General features: G+C 37.9%; 1 protein-coding gene across 9 annotated transcripts in view; it reads left to right on the top strand.

The window, feature by feature from the left end:
* Nucleotides 1-27,450, top strand: part of LOC117161270 (uncharacterized) — a 41,894-nt gene that overhangs the window by 3,625 nt on the left and 10,819 nt on the right. The window contains exons 2-3 of one of the 9 annotated variants that reach the window (XM_076619018.1): nt 23,053-23,330; nt 25,052-25,257. The exons of 1 other annotated variant lie outside the window; for it this stretch is intronic. The gene's annotated coding sequence lies outside the window, so the exon portion shown is untranslated. Of the gene's footprint in view, nt 1-2,817; nt 3,056-12,551; nt 12,813-23,035; nt 23,331-25,051; nt 25,258-27,450 lie in introns of those variants that run through there. 7 more of the 9 variants (XM_033342672.2, XM_033342671.2, XM_033342670.2 and 4 more) reach the window with 7 other exon arrangements.

Genomic DNA, 27,450 nt, shown 5'->3' with positions numbered 1-27,450 from the left:
GCGCGTTTAACAGAGGCCAGCAGCGAAATAGATAAAGAGAGAATATCATTTAAGTGGCGCATGGAGTGAAAGTCCGAATATAACGAGTGCACGGGGTCTGCCAATAGCTGTTTCACGTGCTGCATAATTAATGTCGTTTCACAAATAGGAACGTACGCGATATTGTCGGATATTAGCTTTTGTTCCTTCGATTTTCTTTTCTATTTCAAATGTACGCGATGGCTGTGCATGGGAAAAGTTGTGAGTAGTAGATACACCGAAATTTTGAAGGAACGTGACCGTCGTTAACCTTAATTTACCAGACTATGTTAAAATATAATGTTAATTTTGCGAATAATTCTCGTTGTTCAATTTTACAGTAAATTGGTAGAGAGTCATGTAGTGGACCGTGAATTTGTCATGTAGAATCGATTTAACACGCGTCAACCACTTTGAAAAAACGATACTGTCTTTTAAACCGCTACGAAACTCACTGTCTCGCGATGAAAGCTACAAAATACAGTAAAGGTGGACGAGGGTTAAAAATGATCGATTTATATATAAAGTCTCCGCACCTTTGACTAAACCCCCTGTAATTCGTAACTTTGCGAAAACAATCTTCTCGGTACATGCGTCGATGTAGGTATACATATCTCTGTCGTTGATCAGAATTCGAAGCACGTTGTTGCAGTGGATGAACGTCCTTAAAAAGAGAAATATCCAGGAAAATTTAAAAGATAACCTGGAAAGGAACGCGATTGCACAAACGCTCGAATTGCAACGTGGGATACGCATAACTCAGGGCTATACTCGCCCCTATTTTTCTACAGCTTGCAGTAAAATTGCGGCTGTCCAAGTGCTGGCGGGCATGGCTCGCGTTCCACGGTTTCGCGTATTGCCATTTAAGTTATCACGTTTGCAGGGACGCGGACCAGTTCCATATCTTGAACTTTAATCGGCCAGCGTCACGGTAGAACGAACCCATACGCGCGTATCACACGTGTCACGGCACCTCCCCGTTCTCTTCCGAACGTACCCCTTTCGCTCTTATGCTCTGATAATAATTCGCTCGACAGATATCAAAACAGCCTCGAGCCGACAGCCGGGAAGGCCGTCTATGTCCGACCATATCGTGAGATTATTATTATGCATGGATTTCATGAACCGGTCGTCCGTATTTGCTGACATCCTGGCGGTTACGTAACCAGCTAAGAAGGTCCGAAAGCAGCACACGCTTTACGCGTGCCAACCCCAAAATCGGATATACAGAGTGATCGTCCTAATGATCACCGAAGCGTTTCGATTACTTCCGCTAATTTGTCAGAAAAAATATTTGGAGAACAGATCGTTAGTTTTTAATGGGGTAAGACGTTCTCGGCGGTTATAGCTTCACAATCAAGCTGGTAAATGCAAAAATAGCTAGAGTTAACGGCTAATACGATATGTCTTCACGTTTTTATTGTATCTATCAATCGATCTTTATATTAGGAATGATATAAGTATGTGATCACTATTTTTAAGAAAAGTACGACTCATAAGTGGAATTTTATAATTTCCTAATTTCATAATTAATAATTTACTTAATAATTACTGGTAATGCACTAAGTTATATGCTGTTAAGGTGTAATTTTAAGAGTAATTGCTTTGATCTATTTCGATTGTGTAATACAACCGTTTTATTAACATTAAATCAGATGATAATCGGTGATGTGTTAAGAGGTTTTCTATACCGTTAATTATATGTAAGTCTGAGATTTATTTTGCTAAAATTTACGCTTCTTCTTTGAAAATAGAAAAATAGGCTATGGATTACATGAAAGTGAAAGAGGAACATTATCGAGCTAACCGTCGATAAACTGCCCAGTTGGCTACAGATTACTCTCTTGTTTCTTTTCCTTTTTTCGTCGAAATTGCCACTGCTATTTACACAAATACGAGCCGTTAAATTACGCATCATACTATAAACAACGTAGTTTACTTGCAACTTTTTATATAAATTCTCCTTACGGTTAAATCGAAAGTTTTATAAACAGCAATTTATACTAACATTAAAAAAAATTTAACACAATCTACAACATATTAGCAACTGACGTACAATTTAAAGAAAACGCATATATACGATAATAATTTATGTTACTTAAATTTAATCCAGAGTAAGGCCAAAATAATACTTAGAAAATATATTAGAACATAATTTTTGTGAAATAGCATCAGATATAATTCTTCGTTCTCTGGACTTACTTAAAGAAATATATACTTTATATGCTATTCGTAAATATGGCTCTCGAGAGAAGTTGTCCTTGTCCTTGAGCAGGTGGTAACACATGACGGCTTTGAGTTCAAGAAACGATGGCACACGTGTTTTTAGATAATCCCATATGAAGTGTTAATTATGTTTTGTATTACTATGTTCGATGTGAATAACGAACGTACGTACAAAAATTAAATTGTCTCATGCATTCACAATCGCAGCACAGCAAAGCACAGGAAAATCATTCAGAACATAGACAGTTATCTTTATCATATGACATTTTGTACTACTTTATGTAATGTCGCCTTTTCATATACCGTCAAACGCTAATTTACATTCCTGTCGTTCGCACTGTTCTATTCAAGCAATCCATTTAACTGTGCATCTTACGCGGTCGCCCGCGGCTAGGTTTTAACCCGGTAACCAGCGAGTTTTCACGATCTCCTTCATGATCCTCGTATGCGACCTCAATCGCTATCAACCATTGCCTGCATGATCATTTCTACGGCCGACATTCGACGCATTTAAATTCTACACCGTTGTCACAGGCTGGAAAATCTTGTTTCGTATTCACCGTGATCGAGTCTAGCCACAGATCGGAATACGCGTCGCGTCGTGTCGTAGCACCTGAACAAAGAACATGCCGGTGCACAGCGTTCAATACGTCGACAACTTCTCTGCATTTCATCCTCGATGGGACAATTTAGCGCGTGAGTCCGTGCTTTAATTGAAGCGACGAAGAGAATGTAACTTGTGTTCTTCATAGTCAGGAAACGTTTCTAGAACGAACGTTCAACATGCTTGTAAGTTGCGACAGCTGAGTACGTAAGTATTTGTACTTAAAATGGATTCCTCTTTATCTCACCGTTTATCGATTCGCGTTATTTATGTGTATCATATTATCTTAACAAAATGTTACTTTTCGTATATTATAATTTCGAGCCTGCTTTCTGTGTTAAAACAAGCAATATTTGCATAAGTTGGGGGAAATTAAAGGTTATTTTGATGTGTTTAATGAACGCGAAACGAAAGTTTCTCGACTCAATAGAATTCACAGTAAGTTCGCATATGACGGTTTTCCATTGTAATAGATTTCCTCGGATTGTATACATACGTTCCCAAGATTGAGTCATCGTAACTGCGTTATGTAAGGATGAGATTACCGCGTTCGAGAATGAAAAATATATTAGAGACAGCGACCGTATGTACAGCCTCAGAACCAGAGGACTGAAATTTCATATGAAATAACGCCAATCTCCTTGTTAATGAGGATAGTTAACGTGCAGAAACGACAAACAGCTTCTAATTTCATCTGTTGAATAGTAATCATTTAATTGTCACCTTGAAAATGCCAAATTTTTCCAATCTTTCAGCAAACCGACTTATTCAATTTCGACTTATTTAATAAAATAGAATTTGATTCGCATAAATTCATAGCATCTTTTAGGATTTTTCAAGTAGAAGTTTTTAAAACATAAAAAATCGTTTTTACGGAGCTCAAACTATCTGAAAGTAAAAAATAAAAGTATCGAATGTGTGAAATACAATTTAGTACTCTGACTTCTGAGTCAGAGCCAGAACCAAGCGGGAGATTTATTTTTGTGAAAGTTTGGCATTAACGATCTACGTGATCGAGTTGACGGCCCTTTTCATGGCATTGGACCATGGCTGGGGATAGTGACTCAGGTAAGAGGATTCCTTTGGTCATTCATAAAAATTCCTGTCTGCGATCCGGGGGCGAGTGTTCTGATTCTCAGAGTTGGATGAATGAAACTAGACACCGTTCAATATCGACACCTCTGACGTTCAAGGATTCTCTTTCGTGCTGTCGCTATCTCATTTCTAGTTCCCCGATAGTTCATTTGATATATCAGATGACCACGAGAAAAATCGGCGCTTCTTTGCTACTTCATCCGTTACGCATCGTATTTGTGCCGTAAGTGACGTAACTGCCTCATACACGTGGGAAAGCAAAAACAGAGCAATTGCGGAGCTAGTGAACCGTTTGGATGACATTTTCAATATATATGGAAATTTTATATGAAGCATTAAACGTTGTGGAGAACGATTTTGATTTTATAAAAAGGCTTGTTTCTTTCTCGTTTATTAATTTTAAGCCTGTGATTCGAACTTCCGAAAAATTATTTCTCTTTTGATTACACAATTTACCCTGTTTGAATTTAACACAATTATTGGACTGGTTTGAAGGGAAGATTTAGAAATTCAAATGTAAAATGCACGAGCAACGTAAAGTTTCACCATATTGGGGAGCGGCGAAGCCAAGAATCGACTGCATAGAACTTTCCAACTAGCCGAAGTGCGTGGAAAAGACCAAGGACGGGAAGATCGTTCGGCAGGAAGAGAAGCGATTAGAAGAAGGAGCGGTTAAACCGGAAAGTCGAGCGTGGCCGAAGATACCTCAGAGCAAAACGATCTTCGAACAAGCTAGTTCTCCGAGCAACCACGATTACCTTCGTAATTGCTCGCGTCGTACGTATCGGACTTCCGGTCGTGAGCTCTTAAGAAGGATACGTGGTCCAGGACTGGCGCGTGTCCTTGCGCGTACCACGAAACGCGAACAACTAGACGCGGGGCAGTAGAATTCTTTGTATCAATGTTAGAAAAAGGGTATAGAGTTAGATACCTGTCTATTACGAACCTGTTTCTGTTACAGTACTAGGTTGTTGGATCGTCTGATTTTTATATTCCACTGATGCGTTAACATTCGTTGAGATTCTTAAGTAGTTTCGGTCAACACGAGTCAGACTTTTACAGAATCGTATTTAAGCGACATTACAGGGCGATATTACATACTATAGTTCTTCATTTAGAAGCTTATCTTAGATTACGAAGATAAACTTTAAATAGATAGTTTGTAAAATGTTTTGGTCATTGGCGGTTATAAATGATTAATATGTAATATTATCCTACAAGGCTGTTAATATTAACTACGTTTCCTCTATAGGTAGTAAAAATGTGGTTTCTAACTACGTATACAACACAACTTTCAGATACCTATACATATCTCTTATAACCAGTTTTCTGAGAAGATGCGATCGTTACATGTTGGATGTCCGGTTGTTCTTTATGAACTCTTAGGAAACTCAGGATATGTCCTTGCGAGCCTTCGACACGTAATATTGAATCCTTTTTCTATAATCCAGCTACCGCGGCTGTAGCCGTACAACGAGTAGAAAAACAATAATTACATTGTGTAGTGGATGTAGAAGCTAATGAGTTGTTACAGTCGCTGTCAATTTTATAGTCTGATCTTATTCTTCACTTCTTCAAATATGATAGCGAGGACTTGTTTCCCAGTTAAGATTAGTTGGTTGTTAATTTCACTAGAAATATATTATTTATGGTTATGTGGATAGTATTGCCATTAAAAAACTTCACTTGAAGTTATGTCTGCAATTTGCCACTTTCGTACAACTTTCACTCGATATATCTAATAACATTTCATTTACTTTCGATTTTATTGTGCATATTATTTGTTTATTATAATTCAGTAAAAATATTCAGTGTTCTTTTTCAAAGAACCGAAATATTTGATATATTTTGACAAAAACATGCATAAATTTTACGCCGGGAATATATTTTTCTTTTTTTTTTGGAAGATCAATTTCACAGTTACACCGTTATTATATATTTCCTGTTACTTCGTAGAATTGACTACAGTTTCCTAGGAAACGTAATAAATCGTTATAATTACGGAACCAATCGATTACACGATACAAAAGTCTACAAAACAGAGAAGCGCGTAATAGACGAGCGACGAAACTCTATCGTTCACCGGCGGTTTCTTGTAGTTAATTCATTTTGAAAGCCTATCAATATTCTTGCAGCACTTGCACAACGTGTACACACGAAGAGAAACGGGTGTTGGTTGTCGAAGCGTAGAAAGCATTAAAACGAAAAGTCACGTACTACGTAAACACGTTCGATGATCGAGAAGTACGTTTTTGATTCGTCAATGTGATCGTAGTCCCGCCACGATCTTTAAGTTTCTTGACACCCAGACGCTGGTCGACCAAATGGAATCAATTCTGCACACAATTACAACGATATGAAAGGATCGAACAGCAAACGGATTCGTTTGTTGCCTCATTTCCCTGATAGATGCGTTCGAAAGTGCCTCTTCGATGAAAAGTGAAACACCAGAAAATTCTTTTTGATCGGAATGAATTAGCTGTTAAAGGAAGAACGATCACGGAGATAGCAGCTGTTCTAGGAGCGAGATTGAAATCTCCTGACAGGAAGTCTTAATGCATGAAAGTGGCCATTAACCGAGTCGATTAGTCTTTTTCTTGTGCTGTTAAGAAATTCCAGAGAAAACATTTGTAATTCTATGTATGTATATTTATTTTCGATCTTTTCGTCAGGAACAGGTAGAATTTTCCAGAAATGGACTTTTTCTATCTTTTTTCAGTATCTACGTATCTCTCAATAAATGAACAATTTGCGAGACGTGTCAAAACGAGAACAAGATTTCACACAAAGCTAAGATAACATTTCGTTGAAACTCGCTTATCTAATACCAAGAGATATTTGTTAATGTCTCCAATAAGGCAGTTATGTACGTGTCACCGAGGGAATTCACTTATTTAAACAATTATGTGTTATTTCGTGTACGGCGTTATTGTTCGGTCCTGTTTCAATGCAATAGTGTTTGATAAAGATATATTGCATTCGCGGCAACTTCACGGCTCCGAATTGTCTTTCTTGTATGTTCAAGATGGAGAAAGAAGGATTGCCCGACGATCGGCCTTGAGTCCCCGTCCTTTACGCACACGCATACCTTTCGTATTGTATCCAATGCATGTATACTACACGCGTGTAACCAGATGCATAAATGTCAACTACAGGCCCCATTTAAATATCACATCCTCACTTGTCTGCTGTTGAACACAATAACGTTTCAGAGGAAAGAATTAATAGTGATTCGTAAATCGATCGATCGATCACTTCGCAAATTATTAGTACGTTATCAAGTAATTAATAAACGAACCACCTCTTTGGATAATCATCGGAATGGCAGAATCTTGAAAAATGATTTTCTTTTACACTTCGTTGATTAACGTAAAAAATTTGGAAGTAATATATTCCTATAAGAACATAGATGAATTTATACAGAAAGAAGAATAGGCACGAGGAAGCAAATGGTGCGATTCTTTGCCAAAATAGTCCAAATACTTACACGTCCGATGTTGAACGTGCTAATTAGCATAATGACTGAATGTACATAGACTGAACCGTAAATGGTTAGTTTAATAGCACTACTATAGGTCTCTGTTATGAATAGTCATGTTCTATTATTCGCCTATATATCCATATAGAAGAAAACACGATAAAAAGTATATAGTTCATTAAGAGTGAATTTTTCAATTTCAATAATAATTACATCAATAAGAATAATAATATGAAACTTTAATATGAAATAAGTACTTAATAAGTACTTTATCGCGAATGATATTCACTAAAAATATTTCAGAGTTTCACAACGCCTGAAATTGAAATGAACTTCGAGTGTGTTACAAAATGTGTCAATATGTTTTCTCCGTGGTCAATTCCGGTTGCATATTTTGGAAAAAATCCTGAAGAAAAAACGGTAAAAAATTCGCTGAAATGATCGACGAGAAGCAGGATGTAACGTGAAACTTCACGTTCCCATAAGTCGCAGCATCTCATAGGCGAACGTGAAATTTCCATTAAGCGGTTTCACGCGCCAGAAAATCGGAATGTTCGCTTTCTGTTGCGCACCCTGTATAAAGTACGTACACAGATGAGCGCGGAAACGCGCGCACACGCGTACACGGTTGAACACGCACGTAGGCCATGCCGAGGGCATAGTTACACGGCTATTCCAGCGTGGAATGTCTGGCATGTCGCTCTCGTCAAATGGCCAGAAAATAAAAGGACTAGCTCGGCTGTGGCCTTGATAGGTTTCCACCGGGTACCGGGCACCGGATTCCCTACGGTCAGCTACCACGATCTTAAGGGGTCAGCTTCCTCGAAGATGACAAGATATGAAATACGCTGGTTGCCGTGTTTCGTAGTCGCTCGAATATTTCTTCATTGCTTGAACTAGAAGCGAAACAAGGCCTTCCAAGTGCCGAATCGATCGATTATGACCCTCATAGAGATAGATAGATCCTCTGATGGGAGTTTCGTTTGATCGATGAAAATCATTTTTTGTGCGAACCGCACGGAAATTAGACTTGATCATGATGGAGATGAAGAATTAAACTTCTGAAGTAACGATTATCTACAACTACGAGGAGGAGTCGTCGATGTATTATTGCGATGATGCACTCTCGATGATTTCTGCGAGCAATCGATGTTACTTTAAATGAAATTTGACATGTTTACCTAAATGTCGTTTTTTTTGTCGTTGGCATCTTGATTTTTGAATTTCACACCGTATGAATTTTTTTACGCATACGAGTTTTCTCCATGCCGTCATTAATTAAGCAAAGAAACTCTCTGTGCAATGTATGCGCATACACCTTTCTAATTTTCACTATACCCACAGAGAAAACAGTTTGCGAGGCAATGTACGTATATTTCGTTTACATCGTCCACATCTCGTTTGTTCTCTCGATCAAATTTTCTTTGAGGCTGCATTCGCACCCGCTAATTGCACGAAAGGGGACTCTATCGTTGGAGGAGTGTCTGGTTCACCTTGCGACGTGATACCAATGACTACAACCCTGGCCTTGATAGTGCTTCCGACGGAACATAGAATTCCGATCGAGTGGCTTGGGGAGAAGCGTCGAAGGGTCAACTCTCTCGTGACACGAGAATCGTGTGGCCGCGCTCTGGAAAGTCTGGCGGAGAAAAACCACGGTTCGATCCACACACGGTCGGCTCGACGATGGCGACACGACGGTTCGTTCTTCTATATACACTTTTTGCATCTGCGTTCACCTTATCCGGTATCGGCGCGGCGCCTTAAGGTCTCTCGCGATCAGAAACGAATCCGGAGAATCGATACGAGATCTCTCGCGAGGAGAAGAGTCAGTGTACTCCTCGGACAACACTGCCTAGAACTGGTACGTGACGGAGGGTAGAATCGATAGAAATCGTTTGATACACAACGGTCGTGCTCGTGCCAGCTTCCTTGTTTGGATTACGAAAAAAGCACAACAGTTGAATGGTGCATCGCTGGCTAACTCTAACTTCTGAAGTATCGGTTAATCGCGCATTGTTTGTGCAGTGACTGAGCTACCTCGCGCGAAAGGATTCTGCCAACGACCAATTTCTTTTTATTTCTCTCTCTTAACGTTTGCATCGATGCACTGATAGTTAATCCGTTACGTACTCGATATTTTTTTGTTATTCGAGAATGTCATTTATATGAAAGAAACTATACCGCTAAGAAACTACGTTTGATACGCGATGCAATATATGTATGTACTACTTGCTAGATAATGTGTCAGTGATTTTATCGATTATTAGTATAGTATGCTTTGTACTCGAGAAAGGACAATTTCTTTGACAAAGTATACTTTGTATGGATTTACGTTTATGGAAAATATGTGTATCTTAATCGTTGCACATTAAGTATATTTTATGGAGGAAATATTTGTTTAGGGAAATATAAATATAATATTTGCTTCCAATTTTAGTGATTAGCACGATGAAAATGCAATGCAAACGCTAGACAATGGTTCCATATTTGTATCCTATACATATTTGTTAGCTAAGACATGGTTAGATTTCTAGAGAGCTCGTGGCAAGTACGCTCTATGGTATGCCAAGATCGATTATATCCATCTAACTTTGAATTCTACGAATTAACTGTGTTCAGGTGAACTCACGAGCGAAAACACTCAGGCTAGATCAAAGAACCCCAAGGAATGCTGTTAGGTCTATGGCCAGGTTCATTCGTTACATGTAATTACTGATATCATTGAACCGAGCCACAGTCAAATGGTATCGTACTTGTTCGCGAGCGTGCCATATAAATTAGGTATTCAGTTGTTCCGTGTACACATAATCGTGTGTTACATAACAATTGGCCTAAAGCGCGATCTAATCGTTGCGTTTCAGTAGGTTTTATTACATTTTAATTCGAGAAAGTCTTATCTATATTTTTATCAATACGAGACGAAAGATTCCAAGTATGCATTTTTGATATTCCTTTATACTTACGCGTGTGTCTAACGCGAATTTGCGTAATTATTAATGTGTTAGTCATCGAAGCGAATTGTGTGGTATACTTCTAAAACGATAGAAAATGTAATATATAACATTTTCATTTGTAAACGATATCTGAATTAAATTTGTGCAATTGCATATTTTGATTCAAATTTTAAAACAAAGAAGAAACATTATATAGCATAGAAAGCGTAATTGTAGGTATCGTAGGTGCAGCGTCATAATGTTTGCTTTATTAAATACGTATCAGATTTCACTTGTGCATATATAGATACGCATGTGAAAGTGATTAATCTCTTGGAGCACATGGCATCGTAAAGAGATATTGCATTCCACATTTAATCATTTGTAAGTCATAACTTATGCAATGGGTCATTAACTAAAAAAATATCTTACGTATCAATTTTTTAAATCTTACAATATTAATTTGAACTAAAAGAAGATATCTGCATAAATGATTCAAGCTGTATATAAGCATTTAACTTGTAAATCTTCTAGTAAAATAATATTTGAACGAAAATAATTTGGATAACTGCGTAGAGATGCATCTGCAAGTATCATCGTTGAAATCACCGTGGATTGCTTTTATGATGTCGAAGAATGCTTACGACTCACACCCACTACACATACGGACTACTGTAAATTTCATTTTCTTCCTTCAGTTTACTTACTTTTAATCGTTCCTTCTGATTTTTGGACTTGAAGAGGCAGCAAAAGCGAACGTGTAATGCGTGCAGCTTCAGTTCGTAAGATCGTTCCTCTTAAAAGAACATCTTTAAAATGCGTGGTGTTAAGAGTAGATAAAATTGTAAGTATGAGTTTTCGCGGAGCTGTATCTTCGTGCTTCAAGTTACTTCGTGGAAAACATTCTGGCCTTTTATGTAACGAAAGAAGACTTTAACCCTTGACACATCGGGATAGATCCTTTATTTTAATCAAATCTGTTATATGAGTTTTAATTACAAGTATTTACATGGATTCGTATTTAAGTGTTTTCGTTTATAGTAGTTTCATTTATTATTTCTTCAGGTTTAGGCGATCTTTCAAAGATCGGATGAAGTCTTTTCACTCATTCTACTCCAAAGATTCGACTCAAGTTTTTCGAAGATCTGACTTCTTAGTACGTGTGAAAAATATTTTACTTGTCGGGCAACTGTGATATCATTATCATTATCCTTACTTACCAATTTTAGGAAACGATTCGGATACTTTTATTCGATGACTAATAAAGATATCAAAGCTTGGATATAATCCCCGTATTCGCTTCTTCGTGCTTCCTGATCAAAGAGTATTGCATAGAAAATATTTTGGTGATGTACTGGTGACTAAAACTGATCATTTACTTCACGAATGTCTGCCGTGTTTTAAAGTACCATTAAGAAATCCTCGTAAAATTTTCGATGCCGTTGGTTGTACAAAATTATCGAGGTAACGTTATTCCGATACAGCGAACCAATGGTTTTTTTTATTGCAAACCAATTTTCTTAAATACCCTGTGTAAAATTATTTATTTGTTAACGAGCTATCTTTCATTGGGCGTGTTATAACATAACGTTGTAACATGATTCGATACGATACAGTATTGTTGTTAGATTTAATAACGATAGACGGGTATGAGTAGTCGTAAACGATATTAATAATGCGCGCTGTGCATTTTAATTTCCTTGTTTCGTAATGAGCTCCTAATTTCACATTGTACGTGGAAACGGAAACTGTTTGACTTGCAACAAGTATTTATAAAGAAGATCTATGTAACAATGCGTAAAAGCGGTAGAGCATTATGAATTATGTAAAAGTGGCCTCGATGTTAACATTACAGACTTTTAACTTAAATGTTTTACTCTATTTGTTTTTACGAGGACGAAGAAGTAAGTCAATAAAATTGATTGAAATATTTAGACGATAATAATTCTTTGACGATACATCATCGGAAACACCATCAAGCTCAAAAGAATTTGTCGGATTTCGAGTCGTAATATTATCCATACAAGACAGTGCGCATCGTCGAGCGCAGCAAATTGCATCGGTTGCATTTTCCAAGCGAAAAACATCCTGTACTGATACACACACACACAGTCGAGTCCGGTAATCGACGTGACGGTCCCCTGACAAGCCGATCGTGAAAGGTGCTACGTACGCGCGACGTTAATTGCTGACAGTATGTATTTCCGAGTTTTAATAAAGTGACGGTCGTTAAGATCGCACGGCCATCGCGACCAGTTAACTTCTTGCCCCCGTCAACCGGTCTCGTTACGTCGCAATGCTTCTTGAATTCTGGAATACCACGACTGGAAACGAGATCAGCTAATCCACTTCAGAAACTGACACCGTTCAGCTACCTACTTTTTCTCCGCTTGTTCCGGAATCTCCGCGGCTGAATAGTTCCGTGGTGAAATATGTCAATAGCCTGTGCTACACCGTGAGTTCAACTTTATTCTTTACCATGAATTTGCGATACTTTGCTATTCATAGATATAAGTTTTCTTAGCAAGTGGAAGTCGTTCTTTTTCTAGTATTTCATCGAATATTTAAACCTTTTCAATCCTCTTGATAACCGTTAAACGCCAAAGATGTGTCTAATCCAACATAAGTTTCATTTTATAATGCTTAGACATTGATAAAAAATGTTTTCCTTGATTAGAGACCAATTCATAAAGTGATCAGCTGGTGCTTTGATTTCTGTTTAGAATATTAAACACCTGTCGGATGGTAAAACAAGAATTCAGTACGCTTCTGCGAAATTTGTACTTTGGACTTCTGTTGATTTATATAATACATAAAATATACATAGAATACAACAATATAATACATAGAATATATATAGATATAAATATATATAGATGTTTTCATTTCATTAATTATTTAATGTTATATAGTTATATAGCTTTTATTTTTTTGGGAACATCTGATATATGAATTTATATATTTTTGTATGGATAGAAATCGTATGTGATTTTAATAAGTATTAACGTTATTCGTCGTTAATAATGTGTCTTTTTAATTTTTCACCACGATGCACTCTTGGAAACTAACATAATGAATATAAATGTGATTTTGGACTAAAGGCGATGTTTGTTCAGAATCGAATGCGGAATCATATCACTGTCAGAACGTTGGAAACGTTTTCTTTATAAATATTTATCCCGACGTCCTATGTGCTCGATTCCGTGCATTTCTGAAATCCGTAAATGTTACTTCAGCTTTAATTAATTCGGGAATTTCTTCGAGAAACTGTCCACAATGATTTAAAGGTCTTATTAGCAGTTCCAGCGTGCAACGGTTCGAAACGCGGAATAATCTTCGTTTATGGTTGACGAGCCAAAGTATTTTTATGCGTTAATATATCACGTCTTTCCAGTCGAATGCTTTTATAACGTTTAACGTCACTGTTTGTTGTCCCGCTTGCGCATTTGAGACGTTTCCAGGTATATTTAGAACCGTTTTAAATTTCAGTCGGATTTTAATTACGTCAAATAAATTACCGAGGTTTTATGAGCTGTTTTGAAGTTACAGTTAATTTGACATAGATCCGGAAGCGAGTATCGAACGATTTTACGCAATTTGCTCCTGTGTTTTATTCTTTTGCTTTACGTTTGATAAATAGAGAATTTCTATGTACTACTGTCATCTGGGACATAGACAAATCTAATACTGTCAATAATAAATCTTCGTGCAATGGAATATTTGTTAACAATGATTAATCTTTTAATCTTAATCTTTAATCTTAATCTTAATCTTTAATCTTAAGTAAATTTAACAAAAGAATTAATATATTTAATTTACTATGTTATGTGCTTGTTATTATATTATTTCTATATACCTAGATTCAATTAGATCATAATTTTAAGTCTTTTCAATCTTGATTTAAATAGGATACCTATGTCATTAGATAATTCGATATTTAAACAAAAACACAAAAAAAGGCAGTAGGATAGGGTAATACTCTCTTCTTATGTAAAGAACTATTTCATACCGAATTCTTTTTAGAAACAAACATCGCGCCTTAAACGACTATAGAAAGGTTCTGCTACATCTTAAAATTAGCTAGATTATACTACATCGCCGCTACTAATAAATCTTTATAAAACGGACATACCGTAGAAGCCGTATATGTAATCCTCTCACCTGTTCTTGCTAAAATATCTTCGATTTGTACTTCCACTTGCCTTCAGCAAACGTGTTTTAGATGCGCCTGCCTTTCCGTTATCTCTAATAAGTACGACACTTCTCTGTTCTAGTTAATTGTGAGTTGATGTTTCCGTATTATAATTATTAACTCTATCTTGCTTTAATTTATATTATTTGTTCTATTAACAATACTTTAAATACGTAAAAGAGGCATGCAAGGAAACATCTGGGCAAGGAATTTGCATACATTTAATTAATTTTGAAAGTAAAGAGTTTATAATGAAATAAAATAAAAAGTTGTTCGGCTTCCCGAGGAGTTTTGCATGGTTACGGAACGGTGGTCTTGACCGTCTAACACAAACTTGTTGTTCGTCTGTAGCAGAAGTGGTGCGCAAGAAGTTGCTTGGAACGTTTCTTCCGTACTTGCTTTGTACACGAGTTGAGATTCAAGAATCCTTCGGTAAGGCAACAATACCTAGGAAGCGGAGCGAGTTACGACGCGGTAGCCATACGATGGAGAATGCTTTATGAGCACTCGAAGAATGCATGCACACAAGTCACGTTTCGTCTTACATTTCGGCCGTACATGCATCTATCATACGAGTACTCCCGGTAAATTTCTCCCGAACTTTTAGTGGATTATTTTCACGGCTTCGTCGAAACAGAGTCATTTGCCTTTAATTTTAATTAGGATGATTTTTAGTTTTATTTTCGTAACGTCCAGTCGCAATCAATTCGTATGCAATGTCATTCCATTTTTCTACGACATATTAGGCTCCCATTATTTCAATTTAAATTCTATTTCTGTGATTGGGATCTGCCGCGTTCGTGCAATTTTTTCCTTTTTTTTTTCTTGTTAGCAAATTCTTTTGAGTCGAAGAGATAAATGGTATCCGGTAAAGACTGTGCAAGTAGAATGATGAATATCTTACAGAGACATGGACTCGTGGTATACGGTATTCACAACGCTTCCGCTCCTGGCAAGATCGGGATAAATTGGATTGAAAATAAAGCATCGAACGATGAACGATAATAAATGCGATATTTTATTACTTCTATATGATTTATCTACCAACATTTTCAATACCTACGATAGGATATACTGTTGCAGAATGCACGCAAACCGCCAAGATTGTTCCTTTTCACTTTTCACAGTTAAAAATATTATATCGAATAATATGTTCACATTTTAGCAAAGTAATGCGTAGTATGTACGCAAATGTTTCGTATGTCATGGTAGTAGATCATTTCATTGCAAAACTGCTCGATGAAAGACGCTTTGATCAGAAGAGCAACAAACATGTAACCCCTTAACCTACAACTACGGGCATAGCCCATAGTAAATAGATGATCGGACCAAACGTAAATATAATATTACGGCATCGGGCCTAATATAATATATAATATAATATACAAGGTGGTTGGTAACTGATGGTACAAGCGGAAAGGGGGTGATTCTACGCGAAAAAAGAAGTCGAAAATATAGAATAAAAATTTTTCGTTTGAGACTCTGTTTTCGAGAAAATCGACTTTGAATTTTCGCTCGGTACGCGTGCGGTACGTTATAACGGATCTCACTGCAGATCGTTGTCTCGATGGAAAAATTAAAAAAAAAATAAAAAAAAATTTTTATTCTATACTTTCGACTTCTTTTTTCGCGTAGAATCACCTCCTTTCCCCTTGTACCACCAGTTACCAACCACCCTGTATAATAGCTTGTTTACGTTTTCGGCTTAAAATTCTCGAACGTAAATCGTAGGTTAAGGGGTTAATCAATTTCATCATTAAAGATCAGCATTTTAACAGCGTAAAGAATGATTTGAAACACGTACCAAATAATTTAGTGGAATATAGTACATGCCAAGAGAATCGAAATAACGTAGGCAACATATGTAGATTCACAAACTAATTCTAAAGCAGCAATTTATTGTATTTGTCGAAATTAATTGTGCATTATCTATAGTACGTTGTAACACTATCTAACCAACTATATTTACTTGTCACCACGACATTGCTACGTGTTTAACGTTATCAATCCTGCGTGAATCATTCTTGTGAGCCTAACGCTTGTTACATCCTATGCCAATTTTCTACTCCAATGCGGAAACAGTAAATACTTAACAGTGGAACTCATCTGCTTGTATATTTTCCAAAATTAATTCGCAAATCTATGTCGACTTACTAAATATTCATTTTTTTTATCTGATTTGTGTATTATTCTCTGTATAACAGTCTATTAGAGAACGGTTAGAATAACATTGTACCATAACACAAGCCACTGTACCATTACACCGAAACAATTCTTCAGAAATTCTAATGTTGTCATATCGTACTGGTATGTAAAGTAATCCAGGAAAGGAACGCAAGAAAACTGTGCATTACTTCGTAACGGTGCATAATTACGTATAATTAGCGACACAATTGACGATTGCCAAGTAACGCAAATGCACATGGAAATGCATTAAAATCGAGTGCATTTCTCGATATTATAAACAATAACAATATCTGAAAATTACATCCATTAATTTATACAGGCAAATCTCGTGGTATTAGTTGGAAGCGAGTCAGTAAAATATGGTATTCTTTCAGCCATTATTTCTCCTTTTCATTTTTCATGCATCGAGTCGTGGGCGTCTAGTTTTCCATGAGTTTACATTATACAATGCCGCGAGCTATTTGTAGCTGCTCGCAGTTATACGTGGGCAAGATGTACTCGAGAAACTTAGAATGTAACCATTTCGAGGCAAGATGCATCGACCGCGTTCAACAAAGCCGCAACATTGGCTATTTCTAATTTAAACAAATTAATCAGTTGTATTTTTTGTATTTTCTTCAAATGTTTTAAAAATAATATAAATTTTACCATTTACCTACCATTGCCTGCTATAATTCTAGGAGTTGAACACGAGTAAAGTAGCTCGATGAAAAGAATATTCGAATATTACATTTCTTTATGTGGAATGAATAAATACGAGTACTACCGCTTTTTGAGAGTAGCAGAAAAATGTTCACAAAGATATACTTACTAATTCTATTTTATGTAACGAAGTAAAAATTTACGGTTCGTGGAAAATGTATACATCTCATAACATCTAGCTGAAACGTATATCGAGACGTCAACTGTTCGTTTTCTATGATTTCTTATTGTAAAACGTTGTTTCCATTTGTAAGATGGTGCAGTAAAATCTATTCAAGTGAGATGTATCCCAGAAATGTGAAATTTGAAACTCGAATATCTTACAGTTTCTACGCTAACTAAACCCTCTGCTTGTCCTATCAGAATTACATTCTATTTTCTGCCAGAGAAATACTTGACTGAACTAATGGAAAGCTGTTTCAATCTTCCAACTAAGAGATGTATTCTATGCGCGTATAACTCTTTACCATGTTATCTTTTAACGTTCAATGTAAGTATTTTTACATTGCAATTATTTTTCTTTGCTTGTAAACATATTCATACGGGAATGTATATATGCATGTTTCATTAATTTTCGAAATTTCCTAAGGAATAGTTTCTTGAATTGCTTAACAGTTAATATAATTTCCATTTCAACAAACACTAATAGACACAAAAACGAAGTAACAATTTTTCTGCAAACCCAAACTATTAGCCCACACGCTTTCTGTCTTAGTGCTTCACCCAAAGACATTCACACATCACTTTTCAAACATATCCTCCAGCCCCGAAGAGCAATCTCGATCAACGGACTACCCGTAATATAAATACATAGCCACATAGCTATGCATCTGCTTCTTCGTTATTCGCACATATCGTGGCCGTAGAAGATTTTACACAAGTACAGCGATCGATTAAAAATATTTTCAACCGCGATATGAGTCGTCGCGATACAAAGGGGACCCGAGCGAAACTCCGCTCGCGCGACTATTCACGCGACACGTTTCGTTACCTCAGGCCGCCACCACGGTCTCGTAAATAGTTCGAGGGTCGTAAGCGAGCCAGCGACTCGTAATTTCCGCAGCCAGAAAACTGCGGTCATATTAAAGTGAACGAACGAACGAATCGTCCATTGGATAGCAAAGCCACCCCGCTGAACACGAATACAGAATGCAGCACGCGGAGTTATTTGTAACGAGATCCGGATAAGCCTTCACCTACCCGTGGCGCTCGCACCACGAGAGAAGAGCACGATCCACGCTCTCCTTAAATGCGAATTTCGCATGTCGCGAGAGGCCCATAGGGTGGCGAATGACAAATTGCCACGACCAGTCTGTTGGAACAAGCTTTAATCGTCCATATCGCATACCGAAGTCAGCGTGATGTTGCCTCGTGTTACAGAATCGCGCCGCGATTCCAGATTTGCATCGCGGTTCGCGAGGGTATCCGACCTCCACAATCAGCTCGCGGAACCGTTTTTCCGGTTGCTTTCATAGCGAACAATATGTCGTGAACAATAATTCAACATAATCATACGGAGCCATTTTAATGATTTCACTGCTCTCTTTTGTGGTTCTGATGGATCGTTTTTGAAGCGTCGCTCGTGGTATCGTGAACGTAATGTTATCTTGATAATTGTCCGTCTGAGAAAAAGACAATTTTATCATCAGAATCAATATTTGTTTCAGGATGCATACTGCGCAATAAATCGTAAGCTATTATGCGAGTTCTTTGTTCGTAAACATTTACCTAATTTAGTTGCACACAAAAAAGACAAACAACCAGATATTTCTTAGCTAAAAGCCCCTGTTTTTTAACAAATTTTCAACGTTACATAACTAACCCGATATAATTAAATTAAGCTTGTACAAACAGATAGTAAACCAAGGACGATTATACAATCGTTACGTGGCCAATTAATTTTTTAATCTCTCCTCGTTCGCAATCGTTGGTGAATAGGTAATTAATTAGGATCTCCTAACTACCTTATACGTTAGTTAGCCATCTCGTCTAGAACCAATTTACCGAGCGGTGCGGTTCGTTAAATCACGCGACTCCCGCGGTTGCTCCGCGTTCCTTCAATAAAGATACGATCTTCCGAGTAATTAGACCCGTGGAAATGCTAAAAATTTCGAGAGCTTGGTAAAAAGCGTGACGGCGAGAAATGTCATTGCCAAGTCGAGGACATGATCAGATGTGAGCAAAATGTTATGTTATTCACGTGAGAATTATGAAGGTGTAATTACAAAGAACTAGGAATGAAAGTACTTGCTTGTTCTAATACAGGAACAGTAACGTATCTTCTTTACTCAGGGTGGTTGGTAACTGGTGGTACAAGCGGAAAGGGGGTGATACGCGAAAAAAGAAGTCGAAAATATAGAATAAAAATTTTATTTTTAATTTTTTTTTTTTTTTAATTTCTCCATCGAGACAACGATTTACATTGAGATCCGTTACAACGTACCGCACGCGTACCGAGCGAAAATTCAAAGTCGATTTTCTCGAAAACAAAGCCTCAAACGAAAAATTGTTATTCTATATTTTCGACTTCTTTTTTTGCGTAGAATCACTCCCTTTCCGCTTGTACCATCAGTTACCAATCACCCTGTATATATGCAGATAAAAAATTTGCGAAAAATATATTATTGTCGTATTAAAGATTAGACTCGTAAAGTGTCGTAGTATCATACGGAAAGACATTCAACTATAAGAAAGGACGTAGCTCTGTCATTAAACACGAAAGTGTAAAATCTCTGACAACGCGACGAGGTTTTGAAGCCTCCAGGATAGTTCTCCATACAACGATCTTCAAAAGACGCGACATCAATACTTTATTGCCACTAGCGATTGGAAGGCTATGAATAATTAATAATTACTCCTATCGCTCTCCATAAAATCAAGAACTTGCATATTACCACAGTCCGGTATTATCTGACCCACTTTCTCGTGCTGCGCGTCTGACTAATCGCTTAATACTTCGCTATTAAAGTTGACTTTATTTAAAATCCCCTGTCAACAATTGCCCATTGTCTTTTTCCTTATGTCCTTAAAGATAATCCTCTTTAATGGTTCCGATAGGAGTAACGCAAAATATCCGTTTCTTTCTCCTCCGCTATTTCAACCATCTACACTGACAAAATAAAGTACACTATGAATATCGTGCGATAATGTCCTACAGTTTCTAAAATGGAGAGAAAGAAAAGAAGAAGATATCCTAGCGAGCCGTCGATTTTCCATTCGATGTTCAGCTACGGACGCCAGGAGAACGTCGGTAGACAGCGGCATCGTGGCGAATTTATGGGTCACGGTCGAACGAAAGAGAAGTTCGAGTCGTATTTTGCATCGTCCTCGTAATTTCCACGATTCGTGCACCCGCGAACTCATCCGACGCGTATAATTCCACTCGCTGAGAATTTGTCCCGCGATCGTTCGGGACGATGCACGTGCAATCGTAGTCGTAATAAGATAGGCTCTGTACAAGATCCTCCTGTCGCATCGCACGGCAAGCTGTGCCATGCCGCAAGCTCAGAAAAATCGCGTGCAATTTAAGCGTAGAGCGATAATTCGCACCTCGTGCCAGCCTTGAGGTGAACCCGGGGTTTATGACCACCGTTTCTTCATGGAAATGCACTTACGCGACCGAGATGCATGCCACGTACTTATGCGATTTCCATGAATGGAAAATGCGATAAGCCGCGCGTAGCGACGTTGCAAATACGACTTTTCTCTCGGTGCCGCATCACGTTTTCCTATTTTTAAACGGGTATACGGAAAAGTTTAAGATTCTCGCTAAGCGAATGTGTGAGTGGTTATTTTTAAGGAGAGTCGTTTGTTTATTCGTTGCTTCGGTTAAAGATCTCCTTCGTGCATAAAATCGAAAAACATTTTGGTTTACGAGGTTAGAAATCGAGAGAAATAGTATCCGGCAGTGAGAAGTCAATCGAATTTATGGTCATTGAAAAAGTTTCGCGGTTCAATTGGGAATCGATCAGTGATATAACTTTCGTTAAAGATTTCCTGGTTGACGTGTATTTGTACTAGTGCTTGTACACCAAAGTTCGTTTTCCTTTAATTGTCAGTGAAATATGATTGGATTTATTGCTCTTTTTATTACTCGCGGTAATTTCCGAATAAAAGTTGCCAATGTAAAGGTGTGAAAATATTTTAGGAGGTTATATTAATTTAAATGTTTTGAAGGAGATTCCAATGAGTACAGAATAATTCGTGTATCGTTTTTTTACTAATTCCTTAAAGCCAAAGAAATATACCATCGACCTTTTCCAATACTGATTTGCACGATCTACTCTTTACGGTTTTTAACGACAAATATTTATACAACTTCATGAATCAGCATGTACAAAACGTTTTGTACTTCCAGACAAATTCTGTACGCTTTATGCGTGGTTCGTGCAATCGATACTTATGTTCTCGAACTTTCTGTTGCCGCCGATCACGAACGTTCATGAATTTTAATCGAAACTCGAATCGGAAAATACGGAGATATCGTGCGAACACAATCGGAATGCCAGGCGAATTCGATTCCGTATTGCACGTGAACGCGGCAATGGCTATCTTCGACGCGAACACGCACATAAGTTTCGTTGCCATTTTGTGACTCCTTTACGTTGGTCCAAAGGATCGTTAATACGCCTCTTAACGACGAAGGCCTCAATGATATACGTCGCGGATCTATCGAACGAACGCCTCGTGTGACCATTTTCCCAGAAACGCGTTCGGATAGTTCTGGTGATTCGTCGAGGATTTGCTCGAAGCGTAGAAATGACCACGCGAAAACGCTTGCCCGCCAGCACAATTGTATAATTATCTCTCGAATGCGGTGCCATTCGAGCGGCACGTACGCTCCGCTCCCATTTTTATCCTCCTTTCAAAACGGTGTCAAACAGAGGGAGTCAATCGCACGTGAAAATAAAATACGTTTCAAAAATTTCTAGATTAGTTGTATGTTTATGGTTACCGATAGGTGAATCCGGATAGCTTTAACAACATCTCTGTTTCTTGCGACAAAATACGTTGAAGTCGCGTTGAGTTTGGAATTTGGTGAATGATACATTAAATAATTTGAAATAGCTTGAATAGTTAAACAGCTAGCAACTGCAGTTGCGCCGAGTTCGTGTACAATATTGGGTATAATAAATGGAAAATATTTTAATGGTAGCGGAAGGCATTTATTGAAAAAATATAGGAATGAGACATATAAAAAAATATATAAGGAGATTTAATAAATTTGAAATAGAATACTTGAATAAAAATAAAATCGATCTGTGAAATTTTAGAAATTTGCGTAGTACAAAAGCGTGAGCAGAGGAAGAACTCCGACATGCGCTACTTAATGTTCAAATTACAACTTATCTTGTTTCCGAGAATTCCCATGCTGATACTCTCAATACATTATGTTTTGTTTATACTCTTGGAGAAAGGAAGCTTCCATCCGACGAGATGATTCAGTTTCTCGCCACGACCGATGCAACGTGTACGGACGGTTCTTTAGTCTCGAAAAAGTTAAATGGCACAGCATCTACCTCTATCAGAAACGCTTGTTATATTTTACAAAAAAATACTTTTGCAATATACCATCGTAGATTCATCGAGTCGAGTAATCGATCGCGTCTTCCAGTGCGAATTTTCGGCTGCAACCACCGCTGGATGAATTCCTCTCGGCGTGAAAGTAGTTTGCAATCAGCATTCCCGAGACGAGCATCCCAAAAGAATCGAGTTATACGCAACACGCGCGACGCACGGGAGCGTACCTCGAGGTACCTCGCGCCAACGATCGCGCGTGTGTCCGTGCAACGAATGCTGTCGCAAGTAAGTGGGTCACGTTGTGTGACCAGGCCGAAGGATATCGTGGGTACCTGCGTTAGACATCGCCGTCGGCTAATGAAACAGCGACAGGTAAGGAACATTCATTTCTACAACATTCGTTTACTGGGTATACAATATTTAACATAGATACACATTCCTAACTAATACTTTTCAATAGCATTAAAAACCGTATTCTACAACACAGCCAAGTACTTAGTTTCGAAAGAATTCGTTTAACAGCCATTCACTAAAACTTCGTATATTTGTGTCTTAAGGAACAGGAAAACGTAGCACCTTACGTTACGAGTTTATAAGCTTAAGTATGATGAAACAGTTTCTAATAAGGATGCAATCGTAGTTACGGTTGCTTCAGCCGCGTAAGATCGATAGATCGAGGACAATTACCCGGTAGTACGATTCACTTTGCCAAACGAAAGTCTCTCGGAATGATACTTGGTACTACCAAGCCCAGGTCCCTTCGAACACTTTCTACTTTCATCGACTACGTTATCGATGACTCATAGAAACCGTTTGACTTCGATATTGTCGCGACCGCCACTACCAACAGAGAACCGTGGAAAAACGATTTAATTCGAACATGAAGCCATTCATCGATAAACGCTTTTCATTTGCTTGCTTTTTAAAGCAGATTCCTTTTATAAAACTTTTTACGGAACATGGGCTTGATCAAATCGAGATTAAACAATTAACATTGCAATTAACGTGCAATTCGAATAATAAACAAGAAATGTAGTTACGGATAAACAAAGAAGAGCAAGAAATGTGATTGTGTTTGTTCGTGTGGACAGTTTGATGTGTCTGGGAACATTGAGTTTCTCTGCTTCTGAGAAAGTGATTCCATTTTTTGTGTAATCATACTTTATCTTGGTTTCCGTTCAACCTTATCACGTCATTGCGTTTCACTTAATTGACTGGAAGATCAGTGAAAGCGCGGCGAGTAAATTACTTAATGGCTTGATGGATTCGAGTGTTCGCTATGCATATACACCACTCCGATTACGAGTACATTCTAAGTTAAAGTTAACTGCCGTAAAATCAATTTCGCGACTTATTTATTTGCGTTCTTGCATTTAAAAAATTTAGCAATACGATGATATACGGTATTCTTATATAATCTAATAAATATGTTATTCGTTTAAATTATCGTATGATCACTTTTTCAAACTGTGTATCATATTTTCTAAAGAATTCCTTCTATTATTTCACTCCTTATTATAGTTAGTAGCTATTAGCGCTCCGCTAGAGACTGTCATGCTTCTTATTGTGATGTTGAAAGTGAGAATTTCATAAAACGCTGTTACAACGAGTGTTTCACTTTATGAACTTGTTGTGTTAAATGTTTATCTCTGAGGTAACTATGACGCACTCGTAATATTTAGACGCGGTCTGACATTTTGAAGATTGCGGCGAATTTTCACTTGCATAATCTTACTACTATTTCTTAAAATTAGAAACTATCACTTGTGTTAAACTTACTTACTGATACCGTTTACATATCTCTAAAACTAGAACTTTTAAACTCCTATAAATTTAGGAAAAGATTAAGTAAAACGATTACGATACTTTATTATATAAGATAATAAGAGTACTTCACCGGTTGTCCTTGTATGCTTTCAATCTGAAGAATCATTCCCATCCTATGTCTCGTACCCACAAAAATTGTACAAAATTAGTTTCGGTGAAACGAAGGTCGTAATTAATTGTCTAATGATCATTTGGCCGCGTTTAATCACGGTCGGGAACATATCGCGAAGTCTGCAACTAAGTGCTGCTGGTTTTATCGATTCAAGATAACGGCTACGACGGGTGCAACGAAGATTTACAATCGAGAACATCGAAGAGACTTTAACACTGAGTACCGGAGGGTGGAACGAATCAGCAGCCACGAAGGTGGAACGATAAATCTGTGCACAGATAACTGGACGTTTGGCTTCCAGATTCTTCAAAGCAATAACGATTCAAGCACGACATGAAATTTAGCGAAGGACACTCGTGCGTAAGTGCACGCGATTCATTTAGGTATTCATTCGTTTGTAAGATTGGAGGTCGAAGATTCAACTAACTGATAACAGATTTTTATGAGTATCCAGTTATAAATTACTTTGCGCACAACTCTAGGAAATATAACAGAGCTTTCCAAAGAATTATCGTTGAAAGAATTTTCAAGAACCTGCGACTTTCCAATCTTTCCCGCCTATGATCACCCACCCATGACTACGCTCGACTATCGATAATAACCATTAAAAGAAAGAGATATACCGTGATTCCTTAACCAGATACAAAACATACCCACTTAAGTTTCACCGGAATAACAATCAAAACCTCGGCGAATTGGAGCGTGAACTTGGTTCGTGTTCCATATAATTTTCGAAAAAATTCTTCGCCTTAGCATCCAGCTCGCTAAACACGCGATGTAATTTCCTACGGAGGTGGTAGTCGCGATCGATCGACTGTCACGGGCCGCGTGTTCTAGGGCCGCGAGTTTACGGCCATGAACTTCCTCCTGACGACGGGCATCCTTGATCGTGGTCCCCGATTCATCTTTTATGGTCGCCGGTCGTCTGAATGAAAAGTGAAAAGCGGACGTCGTGGGAGCAGCGGAAAGGTACCGTTGGCATACATATTTGTATCGGAGAAAGTCGCCGCTCTCTCTCCCTCTCTTTCTCTCATGGTTTCCTCGTAGCTGCATCTACATAATATCGATGCATTAACACCTTGCATAACTCAGACTCGCAGTATTAATCATCCCATTATGCGACCGTCTCGTAGAGACGGAGGTATGTACGTTGCGTCGCAGCCGACGCTTTTCACGCTCAGCGTGTAACGTCAACTCCGTATTCGCGGAAAATCATGCGATGGAAATCGATACTGTTGGTGGAATGTGAGAGTAGGAGTCGTAATGAAATATTTCGGATGTGAAAATTTTAACATCGCATCGCGGCTCTCTGATGCTTACATGTTTCGTATTAAAACGAAATGGTTCTGATTGCCCCAATAAACGTGTTTTATTATTCATAACAGTAAAGAGTAAGCGATAGGATTAGCTAGCTGCGTATTTTTCCAAATTCCATAGGAGCAACGAATCGTTTCGCTTTATTCACGATCCCGCATGCTTTTACATTTTCTTTTGACCCCTTTGTAATGCAAATAATGGTATACGATTCTCATAACGGAATAAAATTATTTCACCGTAAACTTTCAAATCAATCAAATCTTTATAGAATAGATTTTGCATCTCTAAGCAACAAGCACTTATGGAACGCATCTATGTAGGTCCAATTAACGAAACCAATTATGTATATATCTTCGTCAACGTTTTATAGATGAAAATTGCATTAGAAGAAAGATAAGAACAGGACGTAAGAAACACGTTATTTATATTTCCAAGCACAAACGATATGTACGATTCAATGAGTAATAAATAATGATACTTCCAATAACCGCTTTTTCCGTGACAAGATAATCGCCCTCAAAATCCGTCGGTCCGTTGAGCGCAGACTGTCATACGGAAAAGGCATGATTTGTCATGAGAGATTATGCGGACCGTTAAAGTAGAAGTCGTTATGTTCGCGGCTTCGTTTCGGCGAGTATGAGGTGGTTAAATTACGGTTTCTACGAGAAGCAGATGAACGGTAACGCCTCCGTGAGGATTCCGTCTGGCAGAGAATCACGAAGGATCAAGCGATACTTCTTCTGGTGGAAAAAGGACAGCATTATCATCGACAGTTGCTCGCAACGGTACTTACTACACAGGCAATGGAAAATTTCTTCGAGATGACCCAGCCTTTTTTCCCGTCTTTTGAGCGATCTCTGTATCAACAGCGCTGATGCCACGATACTGGGAGTGTAGAATTCGACGTCCGCAATATGTATATACACGGTACACTAACTCGCAGGTATGATTTTTGGATCATGCGGTCAATTAGATAATGTTTGTTAGCTTGTACAAACTACAGATGAGTAAGAAATAGGATTAATTGGAATTTGAGCATTGCATCAAGAACGAGAAGAATTAGGATTATTAATACGATATTCATCAACGTGTGATTGATAAGTCACGAATAATTTAACGAAGTGTTTGTGCACTTTGCAAGTTTTAAAGAAAATCGATATTAACTTGAATTAATGATACAACGATGCTGTGAAATTTTACGTAATCCTTGCGCAGCCACGTGTAATTGTCGCGGCG

The sequence above is a fragment of the Bombus vancouverensis genome, chromosome 6, assembly GCF_051014615.1.
Source record: "Bombus vancouverensis nearcticus chromosome 6, iyBomVanc1_principal, whole genome shotgun sequence".
In the NCBI taxonomy this organism is placed as follows: Eukaryota; Metazoa; Arthropoda; class Insecta; order Hymenoptera; family Apidae; genus Bombus; species Bombus vancouverensis.
The sequence above is the reverse complement of the archived record's forward strand: the minus strand, read 5'-3'. Positions and strand labels throughout refer to the sequence as shown.